Source organism: Oryx dammah, unplaced genomic scaffold (genome assembly GCF_014754425.2).
Source record: "Oryx dammah isolate SB20612 unplaced genomic scaffold, SCBI_Odam_1.1 HiC_scaffold_5, whole genome shotgun sequence".
Lineage (NCBI taxonomy): Eukaryota > Metazoa > Chordata > Mammalia > Artiodactyla > Bovidae > Oryx > Oryx dammah.
Window position 1 is genome coordinate 26283919 of NW_024070189.1, and position 15454 is coordinate 26299372.

The 15454-nt window shown below is 38.0% G+C and overlaps 1 protein-coding gene across 2 annotated transcripts in view; it reads left to right on the forward strand.

Annotated features, from left to right (window-relative positions):
* Positions 1 to 15454, forward strand: part of EDIL3 (EGF like repeats and discoidin domains 3) — a 467856-nt gene that overhangs the window by 145676 nt on the left and 306726 nt on the right. The gene's annotated exons all lie outside the window — the stretch shown is intronic.

Here is a 15454-nt window from a genome sequence, read left to right on the forward strand (position 1 = left end):
CATTGTTGAAATGTCCAATAAATCCTGACCTATTATTATTATGTCAGGATTTTTTCTGCTTGTGCTTCAATATGCAAACTGGGGGCACTTTAGCTGTCAGCTTTTAATTTTTCAAAATTTTTTTTTCCTCAGTGTATAATTTGACAAATCACCTCACTTATTATGGGAAAAAAGAGAACCCTATGTTTTATTATTTGAAAATTATGAGTAATGTAAGTAATGTTTGCATAATTAGGAATTGGTCTTTCTGGAATAGAGCTTTCCTTATGCTTATAGCAAATAACTTATGAATTTTTTTTTATAAGATTGCAAAATGGAAATCCTGTAAAGGCATAATAAATATGAAGTTAGAATTTATGACAGCATATTAATATTAGGTTCTTAGATGTGATACATCAACAATAAGCTCTCTGTGGCTTTGCATAAAGATAGAATCACAGAGCAGAAAGAAAACTAGAATCTTCCATTTAATGATTATTACCGAGCATCTCTGGTGAGCTGTTCCTCACCCCAGGGTATACTCTCCTCTTTGTCTATGCCCCCAAGATAAAGAGCTTGACTTTGAGATACATTTGGGAAAGACTACACAACACACACATCAATAGTCATTACACAATGCGGAAAATAATTATCCTAAGAGGAGAAAAAAAAAATACTGTGGGTATCAGAAGGAGGAAAGGTTAGTTCCAGTCCCAAGGATCAAATTTGATGGATGAGAAGGCTTTTGAGATGGGATGGGATAAAAGTGCACTTCACTAGTAAAATTATTTGGTAGACACATTTTCAGCAAAGTCTGTTATTTATTCACCAAGTCCTGTCTGACTCTTTGTGACTCCATGTTCTGTAGCCTAGCAGTCTCTTCCAGATGATAAAAAGCACAAAGATAAGAAGCTTGGGAACCTTCTGGAAGAATTAGCGGGAGTGCTTTTCTAAACTATGTGGGGTTTGTGGAGATGATGAAGAGCCAGACAGGATAGTGGTTTGGCTCTATGCTCTATAGGGCTTTTAGTCGATCCTCTTGAACTATTTCTAGAATAGAGATTTCAGCGTTATTAACAGTGTTATCCCAGGAACATGATTCTGTAATCTCTTTTCCTAATATAATTGAAGCATACAAACACAAAAATAAAATAGTACAAAACTCTTAACAAAACTTGTGATAATTTTTAAGTACTACCTCAGGCTTTTTTTTTTTTTTTTTTAGGATTAAATTGTACTGTTTTTTCCATTACATTTTTTTTTTCTGCCTCCAAGATAAGTCTCTTTTTCAAATTCATTAACTGTTGTGATTGTTTTCAATAAGACTTAGAGTAATAGGTAGTTGATTTGGAAAAGGCTCAGTCTGGCTTATTGACTGAAATCAGTGCTAATTTCTAGCCTAGAATTTCTAACCAGAAATAATTGCTGAAAGAAACAAGCATAAAGATTCAAAAATAGTTTTCAGGAGACCTTTCTATGACTAAAAATGTCAGTTGACGTGGAAAAATCCCATGAGAAACCACAAAATATTTATATCCACCTGGGTGAATACCTAGTCCCGGTCACTAAGGAAACTGTTTCAATGCCGAAAATGTTTGTTTTTCCTCTCTGTGAACTTCATCAGCTACATATGAAACATATGCAAGCTGGATATTTTTTGCTGGAGAGAAAATGAAAGATTGGAAGAATACCTTTAAGGCTTTGCCTGGTTTTAAACTTTTGCAGATTTTCCTTTTTATAAGGTACTTTTAGCATTGCCTGCAAGCCAGTCTATTCTTTCTTGACAGTCACCTCATGATTTTCTCCTTTCTCTTTTTTCTGCTCAAGCTTGCCCTCCGATGGGAAGGAGATAGGATTAGCTGTCCCCAGCATTCTAGCTATTGATTTGTCAGATGGGGCTGAAGGAAGGAGGGGAGTGAAGTGAAGTGAAAGTCACTCAGTTGTGTCTGACACTTTGGGACACCATGGACTATACAATCCATGGAATTCTCCAGGCCAGAATACTCGAGTGGGTAGCCTTTCCCTTCTCCAGGGGATCTTCCCAATCCACCCAAGGATCAAACCCAGGTCTCTTACATTGCAGGCAGACTCTTTACCAGCTGAGCCACAAGGGAAGCCCAAGAATACTGGAGTGGGTAGCCTATCCCTTCTCCAGCAAATCTTCCCAATCCAGGAGTTGAACTGGGGTCTCCTGCATTGCAGGTGGATTCTTTACCAACTGAGCTATTAGGGATGCCCAGGAGGAAGGAGGGAATGGAAGTTAATTCTTTCGGCAGCCTAAAGAAGTCAGGTAATAATGCCATTGCAATTTGTGCTACGTAGATCTCACCTCGACATCAATTCTTGTTGCTGTAAGATTTCTTTTTTGTTGCTGCATTTTGAAAGACCTTGATACATTTTAATTTATCAAGAAATAGTTAACAAAAAAGGATGGCCAGGTTGTATGTTATGATTATGAAATTAAGTGGAGATGTTTGTCTCAGTTAAGAAAATTATATAGTTGTCTTCAAATATTTGAATGACTGGTACATCAAAGGAAGACCCATTATTCCTTTGTTTTCCAGAGCCTATCTTTGGGAGAGTGACGTGACATGTTTCTTTATGAGTTTAGAGTTCCCTGCCACTAGAAGTTTTGAAGCAACTTTGAGATTTTTGTTGGCAAGTTAGACTAAATGATCTTTAATTTGGGTTTGGATTTAAACTTTTGTTTATGTGAAGTTCTTTACATCCTGTTATCTGAACAGGCTGTTTCCTAGACTGTTTCTTGATGGCTTGGAAAAGTAGACGTTAATAGTGTACATTCACAACTTGAAAATTACCTCAAAGATAACAGGAATGGGGCTTGAGCTCCCCCTGAATACCCGTATCTTTATTCATTTTCATTGTCTCAAAGTTAGACCTGTCCACTTTTTTTATCAGTTGAGTTCCTTAAAGATATCCCAATTAAGGGGAAATTCAGCCCAGGGAGCCAAGTTTTGAAGACAGGGAAATTACATTGTCAATGTCATTTGATTAACACCTAAATGTGGATACACTGGCTATTTTCTTTTAAAGAAGGTCCTAACGAGTCTGAAGAGAAAACATGTAATTTTAGCTTCTATTTTAACAGGCAAGAAAAAATTCTCTATAGCAGTCATTAACTCACTGCTGAGTGAGTCAGTGGTACATTAGATTAATCGAGTTCTGTATAGGCAAGCAGAGACTGTGCTTTATCTCTTCTAGTTAGTGTCCTTGGGATGAGTTCAAACTACATGAAAAAAATAATTCCCCTTGACCAAAGAGAAACAGGTAGATCCACCAGAGATAGCTCAGCTCTTTTTTAAGTTACACCTTCCACTGTTTTATTCCCTTCATCTTTTGAGTTTCAAAGATATTTTAATTAAGCCAGATGTGTGGATCTGTATTTTGGGAGCCTGTCATTTCAAAGCCATCATAAAATTTCTGAATTCCTCTTTACAAGTAGTGAAAAACGAATGATATCTTACTAAAAAGGCTTCTCAAATTTCATTAGTGGTATACATGTCATATTTGTCATAACTGTAGCATAGTAAATACTTGCTTGTGCACACACACATTATATGCCAATATTTTGTAATAAGGTAATTTTCTGTTTTCAGTAACCATTAAGTTTACTAAACATTGAAGTTGTATATTACTTAGTGTAAGGATATTATATTCAGTGTACAGCCCTACATACCCCGATTGAGGTGACAGGGATGGTCAGGGAAATCCGCTCCTACGCAGCTTCATTTGCTCAAGCCCAGAGCTCAAGGCATTTCCTTGCCTGTGTCTTGTGCTGTTTGGGCATAGGTCACTGCAACTTTTACTTAATCTCCATTAACAGTAACTCGAATCCAAGGGAGTAATTTTAATGGGAAGAAGTTACAAATACAAATAGAATATTGTCCAGTATTTTTAAGAAGCATGTTACTAAAGATAGGCTGACAGCATAAAAGAGGTTCCTTTAAAAGCCTTATTTACAAGAAGTTAATAGTTTATATTGTGATTAAGCTTATGGGCTCTTATTTATTTAATGAAATTATTTGCTCGTTGATTTTGCTCAGAAAGCTGAGCTCTGAAGAATTGATGCTTTTGAACTATGGTGTTGGAGAAGACTCTTGAGAGTCCCTTGGACTGCAAGGAGATCCAACCAGTCCATCCTAAAGGAGATCAGTCCTGAGTGTTCACTGGAAGGACTGACATTGAAGCTGAAACTCCAATACTTTGGCCACCTGATGGCCAAAGTCAGTCAGTTGTTTGACTGACTCTTTTGAAAAGACCCCGATGCTGGGAAAGATCGAAGGTGGGAGGAGAAGGGGGTAGCAGAGGATGAGGTGGTTGGATGGCATCACTGACTCAATGGATATGAGTTTGGGTAAATTCCAGGAGTTGGTGATGGACAGGGAGGCCTGGTGTGCTACAGTCGATGGGGTTACCAGGGGTTGGACACGACTGAGCAACTGAACTGAACTGAACTGAGTTTTGTTTTATGATTCTACCACCATTCAAATGGAGTTTGATTATTCATTGAAATAGTATTTCTAAGAGAAAAACCATAAATCCATCCAAATGTCATTCACTAGTGCTGTGTGTGTGTTTAGTTGCTCAGTCGTGTCTGACTCTCTGTGGCCCCCATGGACGATAGCCTGCCAGGCTCCTCTGTCCATGGAATTTTCCAGGCCAGAATACTGGAGAGAGTTATCCCTTTCTGACCCAGGGATTGAACCCATGTCTCTTGAATCTCCTACATTGGCAGGCAGATTCTTTACCACTAGCACCACCTTAGAAGTCCCTCATTCAGTGGAGACTCGGTTAAATAAACCATGATTTATCCATAAAATAAAATACTACTTTATATTTTCATAGAAAAGATTGTGCAATATATTAATGGAAGCAAGTTAAGGAATATCGTTATTACATAATCCTCTTTTTACTTTTATGATATAAATATTTAATCATAATTACAAGAGCTGACTCATTTGAAAAGACCCTGATGCTGGGAAAGATTGAGGGCAAGAGGAGAAGGGGATGACAGAGGATTAGATGGTTGGATGGCATCACCGACTCAATGGACATGAGTTTGGGTAAACTCCGGGAGTTAGTGATGGCCAGGGAGGCCTGGCATGCTGCAGTTCATGGGGTTGCAAAGAGTCGAACATGACTGAGCAACTTAACTGACATATATTTATATATATAATCTGATATTTCATTATTTTTACTTTAAAGTACAGTTTATGTTGAGTTTTTAGTTGATAATTTAGATAATTTAATAAATACATTTCTGTCTTATAATGCAAATCTTAACCGATTATAACAATTCTTTTTGTTTGTTTGTTTGCCAACTCCTTAATCACAAAATCTCTTCTGACATTAATATTTTATGTGCAACAATTCTGTGATTTCCTTAAGTGGATGTTTCTGTGAGATTTGTCCCAGTCTTGCTGACTTATCCGTTACTTTTTTGGTTCTTTTGGTTTTAATAGATTTACATTTTAGATTAGCTTGTTTGTCCAGAATTATAGGAGTAAATTGAGGTTGAAGTGAGTGGTTGCCCATGCATAAATAAAGCAGAAATCCATAGAACATGAGCCCGGTGATATTAGCTTCCTTCTGTCAGTTGCTGTGAAACAGAACGATATGAATTCTGTAACCATCTGAAATTCACATATGATAAGCAAGTGACCTCACCTGCATGACTTTCCTGGCACATTAAATAGCATTCTTCTTTCCAGGTCTATTCCCCTCTCTCCTGTATTAAATTTTTAAAAAATTATGAATTAATTTTATTGGAAGTTGACAAATGTGACCAATCATTGATATTAACTCCAGATCCGCTTTATCCTTCCCAAGTTTCTTCTGTTGCTTCATGAATTTTCTTAGGCTACTGTAGGTTTAATTTCCAATTTGCTTTTTACATGACTCCCAGTCACTAACTGGACTTCATTTTCTTACCTCTAAAATTGGATAGCTTTCCAGAAATATTTGCTTAGTACTAATAATGTGCACTGTACAAAATTAAAACATAACTGCTCCCCTGGAAAGAAGGATCATGGAAAATGCATAGCTCAGGACCAAGACTGAAAAATACTACTGCCATTTTGATTAGAACTGCCTTTAGGTTATAGTTTAAAAGCTAGTGGGAACTTTAAAGAGGCAACTAAGTCTGAAAACTGAAATAAATACTAAAGAATTGAAGGTGGTAAGATTTGCATTCAGTCTATAGTGACGAGATGAATTCAAATATGAGGGAGGGCACATTGAATAAACAAAGGATATTTGAGAACAGTTGTATAGATACATGAGATATTGGATTATAGGCTTTTATAATGTCAAATCACCTAGCTTAAAGATCTTTTTAGTGATTCCTTTAAGTAGCAAAATATGTCCTAATTATGTCCCCAAAGTCTCTTTAATACTACCTGGGATATGAATATAGTCTGCTTACTGTATGCTACCCAGTACTCTGGGAATACTTTGTAAATTACATGTTGTTTTTTTACTCAGTAGGAAAAAAATGAAACCAAAGCTTTTATTCATTCTTTATTATTTTCCCCATTTGTACCTCTTTCTAAACTGAAAAATCACAAATGCATTGCTAATTGCTGTTAAGATGATTCACTATATAAGTAGCTTATAAAACTCATGTGAGCTCTATTACTACTAAACTTTATAGAGTGAATTTGGTGTTTTCTATTTTAATGAATCTATTAAATTAATAAGCTATAGTTTGGTGCTTTTTAATTTAAAATCACAGATTTGTATTTTCATGAGATGATCAAATGGTTATTAGAGCATTGTATTTTCAATTATTATTCCTTTTCTCTCCTGCCCCAAGAAAGAAAATCTGATTTATATGACTATATTTAATGATACAAGTTATTATATATAATTACATATAACTCTGGGGCTTCCCAGGTGGTGCTAGTGGTAAAGAACCTGCCTGCCAATGCCGGAGACAATAAGAGACACTGGTTCGATCCCTGGGTCAGGAAATCCCTTGGAGGAGGGCATGGCAACCCATTCCAGCATTCTTGCCTGGAGAATCCACATAACAGAGGAGCCTGACAGGCTACAGACCATTGGGTTACAAAGATTTGGACATGAATGAAGCAAATGAGCACACACACATGCACATATAACTTGATCTAACTAAAATATAGATGACATTTAAGACTTTCTCTTTGGTAAGCCTACTAATGTAACATAATGAAGTAGCTAAATTTTATTCAGTAACACGGAAGACTGAATTAAGTATTTATTCATAATTTCTTTCTTTCTGTTGACAAATATTTGAGCCTTGCTGTGTTATAGGTACTAAAAACTATAGTTATAAGGGTGAGCAAAAGAGGCACTTCCTGGCCCTCATGAAACTCCTAGTCGAATGGCAGAGACTAGTAAACATGCTAACCACATGTATAGATACTTATATTTTATGTATTGCATATTGTTAACTGTGTTCAAATAAATACCATCCTCCAAATCTAGCACCAGAATCAAACTTCATGTAGAGGAGACTTTGTAATTTTCTGCACATTTTCTATGCAGTATCTACTGCTCCTCACTGTGGCCCACTTATTCTGCAGTTCTTAGGGTGGGGAATTGACCACACAGTATGCCTTCTGAAGTCTTTGGCCAGGAGAGATTATCACTTCTCTTCATACTTTCACAAAGAAGAAGTTGGTAATAACAACTTTAAGTCCTGAGGCACTTCCTCATTGGGCCATTGGCCAAAAACAAGCAAATCAACAAATAATAAAACAAAGATTTTATAAACCAAAACCTCCCTCTAAATACTTCCCTGAAAACTTCCAGAGGCAGCTCCACAACTTACTTAAATGACTGAATTCACAAAATTTAAATGGTAATTTACTCTACTTTGTCTTAGTAATCACACCCACACACACATACACACACACATTTATAGCATTTAACATCTGGGCAGGCATGAATAATCGTGCATACATAAGATCGTTGTTATTTTTGCATCACTGCAGTTGAGTAAAAGCATTCTAAGATGTTGTGAAAGTACAAAAATTGCATATTTCTTGTTGCTTTGCTCATGGAAATAATGGATTGCATAGATAATTCTATATTTGCAAAGCATGTTCAGTGCATAATTAACTATATAGTATAGCAGACAAAATGATCCATAAATCAATATGAACTGAGTAACATCTCATAAAATAAATTATCATATGCTAAGAAGTGTATTTTATATATTTCGTAATGAGCTTTTCCAATTTGATGGTGAGCCATGCTGTGTATATAATTGTTTTAAATGGGTAGAATTTCTATGTTTTGAAAATGCACTTAAAACACCCAAGGATAAGACAAAAACAAAATAACAGCAACCAAAAAAAAAAAAAAGAAAAGAAAAGAAAACAGGAGATATAAGAATTGTTGAGACCACATAGAAATTAGAGCTGGTCCAATGAAGAAGTATGTGTGTTTTAATTGCACATGTATATCAGAGCAATACACGGCTCAGTTCAGTTCAGCTCAGTCGCTCAGTCGTGTCTGACTCTTTGCGACCCCATGAATCGTAGCACACCAGGCCTCCCTGTCCAGCACCAACTCCCAGAGTTCACGCAGATTCACGTCCATAGAGTCCGTGATGCCATCCATCTATTTCATCCTCGGTCATCCCCTTCTCCTCCTGCCCCCAATCCCTCCCAGCATCAGAGTCTTTTCCAATGAGTCAACTCTTCGCATGAGGAGGCCAAAGTACTAGAGTTTCAGCTTTAGCATCATTCCTTCCAAAGGAATCCCAGGGCTGATCTCCTTGCAGTCCAAGGGACTCTCAAGAGTCTTCTCCAACACCACAGTTCAAAAGCATCAATTCTTCGGCACTCAGCCTCCTTCACAGTCCAACTCTCACATCCATACATGACCACAGGAAAAACCATAGCTTTGACTAGACGGACCTTAGTCGGCAAAGTAATGTCTCTGCTTTTGAATATGCTATCTAGGTTGGTCATAACTTTTCTTCCAAGGAGTAAGAGTCTTTTAATTTCATGGCTGCATCACCATCTGCAGTGATTGTGGAGCCCAAAAAATAAGGTCTGCCACTGTTTCCACTGTTTCCCCATCTATTTCCCATGAAGTGATGGGACCAGATGCCATGATCTTCATTTTCTGAATGTTGAGCTTTAAGCCAACTTTTTCACTCTCCTCTTTCATATTCATCAAGAGGCTTTTTAGTTCCTCTTCACTTTCTGCCATATGGGTGGTGTCATCTGCATATCTGAGGTTATTGATATTTCTCCCGGCCATCTTGATTCCAGCTTGTGTTTCTTCCAGCCCAGTGCTTCTCATGATGTACTCTGCATACAAGTTAAATAAGCAGGGTGACAATATACAGCTTTGACGTACTCCTTTTCCTATTTGGAACCAGTCTGTTGTTCCATGTCCAGTTCTAACTGTTGCTTCCTGACCTGCATACAGGTTTCTCGAGAGGCAGGTCAGGTGGTCTGGTATTCCTATCTCTTTCAGAATTTTCCACAGTTGATTGTGATCCACACAGTCAAAGGCTTTGGCATAGTCAATAAAGCAGAAATAGATGTTTTTCTGGAACTCTCTTTCTTTTTCCATGATCCAGTGGATGTTGGCAATTTGATCTCTGGTTCCTCTGCCTCTTCTAAAACCATCTTGAACGTGAGGAAGCTCATGGTTCACGTATTGCTGAAGCCTGGCTTGGAGAATTTTGAGCATTACTTTACTAACATGTGAGATGAGTGCAATTGTGTGGTAGTTTGAGCATTCTTTGGCATTGCCTTTCTTTGGGATTGGAATGAAAACTGACCTTTTCCAGTCCTGTGGCCACTGCTAAGTTTTCCAAATTTGCCAGCATATTGAGTGCAGCACTTTCACAGTATCAGTGGGTAGTTATTGTACTTGACAGTTGATCCTATGAGCAAAGGAGAAAGGGAAGGAGAAGGGAAAGAAGGAAGGGAAGAAAAAACTGTAGAATGCATTCTTCTTTGATCAAGCACCAGCTCAGCTGATGAACATGTTCACTGCCAGACTGCTCTGACAAGTTTGTGAGCAACTTTGAAATTAGAGAAATAGATTAATTGTATCAAAATGTGGTGGTGAGCTCTGTGGAAAAATTAAAATTTGCAGAGAGCCCACCTGTCCTCTGAAGTACAGTTCTGAACTGTATATATTTCCAGTCTTGCCTCCCTCAGTTCAGTTCAGTTCAGTTGCTCAATCGTATTGTATCTGACTCTGCAGCCCCATAGACTGCAGCATGCAAGGCCTCCCTGTCCATCACCAAATCTCGGAATTTACTGAAACTCATGTCCATTGAGTTGGTGATGCCATCCAATAATCTCATCCTCTGTCATCCCCTTCTCCTCTTGCCTTCAATCTTTCCCAGCATCAGGGTCTTTTCAAATGAGTCATTTCTTTGCATCAGGTGGCCAAAGTACTGGAGTTTCACCTTCAACATCAGTCCTTCCAATGAACACCCGGGACTGATCTCCATTAGGATGGACCGGTTGGATCTCCTTGCAGTCCACAGAACTCTCAAGATTCTTCTCCAACACCACAGTTCAAAAGCATCAATCCTTTGGCGCTCAGCTTTCTTATAGTCCAACTCTCTCATACATGACTACTGGAAAAATTATGGCCTTGCCTAGGCAGAGCTTTGTTGCCTCCTTCAGAGACAATTAATTTCTTAGGCATTCAAATATATTTTAAATGGGAACAGCAAAACTATGTAGCATTGCAGTAGAGTGCTATGACTGGCAAATAAGAGAAAGCTCAACTAAAACTATATAAACAATTAAGTGCTAGTATTTTTCCTCAGAGCGAGAAGTCTAGAGTGAGATCAGGGTATGATTCAATGGCTCAATGATACCATCAATAACCTAATTTCCTTTTGTTTATCTACTTAGTCTTTTGAGAATTGGCTTCTTTCTAAAGCCAGCTTCCATCTTGGTTGCAAGATGTCTGTCAACTTGCTTCTGGGGCCATAGACTTGCTTATCTGTATCTGAAGAAGTGAGAGAGAGAGAGAGTTATTAGCAGACACTTTCTCAGAAGGAAGTAAATTCCAAGAGCTTCTTCTTGCCCAAACACAAACCTGTCCTCACATATTACTGTCCCCAAATGGATCATATACTTACCTAGACAAACAACTGTGGGCAGGAAAAGGGAAAATATTTACTTTGTTCTGAGATACAAACTTTCTTTCTAAATTTGAAGGGCGAGTCATCACCCCCAAGGCACTGATAGTGAGAAAGCCAAATAAACCTGAACATATTACAAGATAAAGTATTGAAAGCAGCTGAAGCAACCGCAGTGTACACTGAAGAGGGTTTTCTACAAGCCTGCTAATTGGCTTCTGTACTTCCAACAACTGAACCCATTGCTCTGCAGCAAACTTTATGGGTAGAGCCATAATTCTCAAACTTAGTGTTCGTAACAGGCACATGATGAGCTTTCTAAAAATGCAAAAACTTGTGCTGTTAGCCAGAATTCAAATCCAAACACCCAAATGTCAAATCCTCTAAGACATTTTAACAAAATCCCAGACGATTCTGTTATGGGCAATGAGAGGACCACTCTGGTTTCAGTTCAGTTCAGTCGCTCAGTCAGGTCTGACTCTTTGCTACCGTATGGACTGCAGCACACCAGCCTTCCCTGTCCATCACCAAATCCTGAAGTTAACTCAAACTCATGTCCATTGAGTCGGTGATGCCATCCAACTGTCTCATCCTCTGTCATCCCCTTCTTCTTCTGCCTTCAATCTTTCCCAGCATCAGGGTCTTTTCAGATGAGTCAGTTCTTCACATCAGGTGGCCAAATATTGGAGTTTCAGCTTCAGGATCGGTCCTTACAATTCAGGACTGATCTCCTTCAGGATGGACTGGTTGGATCTCCTTGCTGTCCACGGAACTCTCAAGATTCTTCTCCAACACCACAGTTCAAAAGCATCAATCCTTTGGCGCTCAGCTTTCTTATAGTCCAACTCTCACATCCTTACATAACTTGACTAGATGGACCATTGTTGGCAAAGTAATGTCTCTCTGCTCTTTAATATGCTGTCTAGGTTGGTCATAACTTTCCCTCCAAGGAGTGAGCGTCTTGTAATTTCATGGCTGCAGTCACCATGTGCAGTGATTTTGGAGCCCCAAAGAATAATTAAGTCTGTCACTGTTTCCACCGTTTCCCCATCTATTTCCCATGAAGTGATGGGACCAGATGCCATGATCTTAGTTTTCTGAATGTTGAGTTTTAAGCCAACTTTTTTACTCTCCTCTTTCACTGTCATCAAGAGGCTCTTTAGTTCTTCGCTTTCTGCCATAAGGGTGGTGTCATCTGCATATCTGAGGTTATTAATATTTCTCCCAGCAATCTTGATCCCAGCTTGTGCTTCCTCCAGCCCAGAATTTCTCATGATGTACTCCACATATAAGTTAAATAAGCAGGGTGACAATATACAGCCTTGACGCATTCCTTTCCCAATTTGGAACCAGTTTCTTGTTCCATGTCCAGTTCTAACTGTTGCTTCCTGACCTGCATACAGATTCTCAGGAGGCAGGTGAGGTGATCTGGTATTCCCATCTCTTTAAGAATTTTCCAGAGTTTATTGTGGTCCACATGCTGGGTTAGCTTCTCTGTATCAAATATATACATTTGCTCTCTGTTTTCCTACTATTACTATAATTTCAATACATTCATCTACGTTGTCACCAGGGAGAACAATACAGAGTTTTTAGTTTTTAGTTTTCTTGGTGCATGTGTTTTTAATTTCCAGGATTAGAGGAACTTGCATGTGACACAAATATGTTTGTGTTTATTTGATTGGCTGATTCATGAATTCCAAGAAGCAAATAAAAGAGTAAGGAATGATTGGATATCATGAGATGACTTCTATGATCCTTAATTTCACTTAAATGTCACTAAATAAACCACTACTGTCCATTTAGAGTTTTGGTTGTACTCCTGGGGCTCTTGCTGCCACCTTTTTATGGTTCATGGTGCTTTTTTTGGTAATGAGTTAGGCTACAAAGCCTTCTTTGCCAGCGATAACTGAAACAGTGAATTAATACCAATCCTAACCCATATGTGACGTTGTGAGTATATAGTGAAGTTGCTCAGTTGTGCCCAACTCTTTGTGACGCCATGGACAGTAGCCTGTACCAAGCTCCTCCGTCTATGAGATTTTCAAAGCAAGAGTACTGGAGTGGGTTGCCATTTCTTTCTCCAGGGAATTTTCCCAACCCAGGGATTGAACCCAGGTCTCTCGCATTGTAGACAGACACTTTACCGTCTGAGTCACCAGGGAATGTTGTTTTAATAATATGCATATTGGTTAATAGTATGAATATAGTTAGCAATATGAATATAGTTACATCTGCACGTTATGAGAAACCACGACTATGGAGATGTTTCGTGGAAATACAATTGTATGCAGAGTTGTGGACCTGCTATTGTTAATTTGTTACAAACCTTCTTTTAGGTATTATAGTCTCAAGTGTAGGTTAGTGCACGCCTTGCCCCAGAAGCTTTGTTTTTAAGACTAATTGCTATTACTCCTATAAGTTTAGAATTGTCTTTACTTCTGTACTTGCTAGTTCTTTCCTAAAATTTCTTGCTTCTGCATATATAATGAAGAAATAAAATCTTAGTACTTCTGATCTTCTTTCTTAGGCATTACAGGCTTAGGATGTTTTGTTTAACCATCTAGGCAGACTCTAAGCTGCCTCTGCCTATCCCTGGATTGTAAGGGACTTGAAAAAGTTTCTAAGACAGCACTTCATTTCTTAAAGGGATTTCTCTTGCAGCCCTTATATCCAGTTTTTGTTTTTTTCCCTTAGGCTAATACCAAGGAATGTTATCATAGTTATAACTAATCCTTATTTCTTGATTCCTTCTCCTGTTTCCTTTTCTATTTTAGTGGATACTGAATCAGCACTTTGTGGGAAAGTAAGGCACAGTGGAAAAAGTGATTTTCAAATCACATGAGCTCAAATTCAAATTGACCTTAGACAAATTGTTATGTCACTAGGAACCTCTGTCCCTTCATCTATCAAATAAGAGTATACTTCATCTCCTTGTTTCTTTTATAAATTCAGTTCACACACACAAAGTGACCTGCTATAAACTTTTTTTTTTTTTGGTTGTTGTTCCTTTTGAATCTCCAGACTTTTACTAACAATGACCCATAAAAGTCAACACTTCTTTAAGCCCCTGTGGTATTTTCCTAAAAGGGAATTCCTGGAAGCTACGGAAGGTTTTCCTCTTTGAACATGTTGTGATGTATTTGGGACATGATAAAGCAGCAAAAAGCTTTTTAAAATGTATGTTCTCTACACCATGCGTGCCAAGTGTGTTTGCACTCTCGATTTCTCTTTTTCTTTTTTTTTCTGGTGCCAAGGAGACAAGCCAAACAGTGTGAGAGGAAAATACTGTCAGGACACAAAGTAAGCTTGTCTAATGTGTACTCTGTGCAGATGTAACCCTAACGGGAAAGAGTGGAGAACTCTCCCTAGTTAGACAGTGGTACCTTGATGAACGAATCACCTGGGGACAAAGCTCTTTTATAAGCAATTCAGCTGAGTACATTTTTGTTTTAAAACTTCATAAATCCAATGAAGTAGTATTGCCTAGAGTAATATAATTCAACAGTCATATTCTGCTTAAGTTGCACTTGTGCACAGAGCAGAAATATCTTCTCACAGAGCATGTCTGTTAGTGAAACGTGAATTCTAGGCAACATTGTGAACCGCTTCACTGTTGCAGCTTCACTCTTGCAGCTCCATCCTCCACAAACACACAGTTGATTATTACCCTTGGAGTTGTGCTGTTCTCAAAAATGTTTCCCTTTAAAGAACAAATCAAAATGATTAACAATTTGAGTTATAGCTCCAATATAATCAATACATTATAATGCTATTACCTAGTCTTATCTCAATTCTGGCTCCAAATTATACTGTTGAAAGAGACTCTGGCATAATTGGTTTGAAATGGGGCCCAGAGTTTGGCATCGTGTATAGATGTGGAGTTATGAACTGCTTTAGCAGAAAGTTGTTTTCATAATGTGATCTCTCCTTTTGTAATATCCATGCTTATCCATGTATGGGCGGTAGAACGCTTATGTCAGAATCACTTGGAATCAGCCTTTAAATTGCAGGATCCTGTGGTTTCGCCACAGAACCACCACTGCTGAATCTTGAAATGTGTGATACCCATGAGTTGAGTGTATTTGTGTGTGAATGTGATGGGGCAAGAGGAAGATTGAATCTCTGTATTTAACCAACACTCAGTGATTCTGAGTTACTCTAAGCTTTAGTAATTCCTATTTTTTTAAAATAATTTCTACCTCATGAAGCAAAATTTTTGACAGTTAACAATACCTTTTAATTCCTCTTTGCTAATGGAAAATTTCCATGAAGTGGTGATGGTGGGGGTATTCATATGTAACATATAATTTATATTTAAACAATATTATTTATAATATAATTTGC